The following is an 890-nucleotide window of genomic DNA, read 5'->3' as shown; positions in this document are numbered from 1 at the left end:
ATGGCGATGGTGCTGGATGCTTTTGCATCCTTCATCGGGGACTACCTCAAACAGGTCGTACAGTATGAGCTCGGAACGATGCTGGGCGTCTCCGGCGAGATCCACAAGTTGGGTGACAGGCTTCAGGACCTCAAGAACTTCCTCGCCGGCGCCGATAGGAGAAACATCACCGACGAGACCGTCCAGGTCTGGGTGGCTCAGCTCAAGCGTGCCATGTATGAAGCTGCTGACATCCTCGACCTCTGCCAGCTCAAGGCCATGGAGAAGCGTGGGCCATCCTCTGCAGAAGCAGGGTGTTGCAACCCCTTGCTTTTCTGTATGCGGAATCCCTTCCATGCTCGGGAGATCGGCACCCGCATCAAGGCGCTCAACTAGAGGCTTGATTCCATCAAGCAGCACAGCGCTGCTTTCAACTTCATCAATCTTGGGTCATATGAGGATTGTCATAGCAGCAATGCCCATGCATCTCGTCATGGCAATCCTAGCCGGGAGACGGTAGGGGACATTTTTTTCATGCATGTCTTCCTCATGCCGCAACTATTATTGTTAAACATATTCAATGATTCAAATACACATTAGAGGAAAACAAACCACATAGCTAGTACAACCACTCTAGTGCACTTCATTTGAAAGAGCCACGCACGGATCAAAATAATGAATAGATCTACTTAAGAAAGTATCAGCTTGCAACCGATAAATAATAAAGAACAAAATAAAATATGGCAGCTACGAATTTTGAAGAACATACATAAACATGTATGTCAACATGCCACCAATCTTTGCAGCAGTCACGAAATCGCCTATCTCATAAAGACCGACAAATAATGGCAGTGGTAGTTACCGACCGAACGGTCGCCTTCCGAATCTTTCCATCACGTGGCTGGGCCAAA

At 48.2% G+C, this 890-nt stretch overlaps 1 pseudogene; it reads left to right on the top strand.

Annotated features, from left to right (window-relative positions):
* Nucleotides 1-579, top strand: LOC147962861 (putative disease resistance protein RGA4; annotated as a pseudogene).
* Nucleotides 580-890: the final 311 nt, after the last annotated feature.

Source organism: Triticum urartu, chromosome 7A (assembly GCF_056163025.1).
Source record: "Triticum urartu cultivar PI428250 chromosome 7A, HENAU_Tu73, whole genome shotgun sequence".
Lineage (NCBI taxonomy): Eukaryota > Viridiplantae > Streptophyta > Magnoliopsida > Poales > Poaceae > Triticum > Triticum urartu.
The sequence above is the reverse complement of the archived record's forward strand: the minus strand, read 5'-3'. Positions and strand labels throughout refer to the sequence as shown.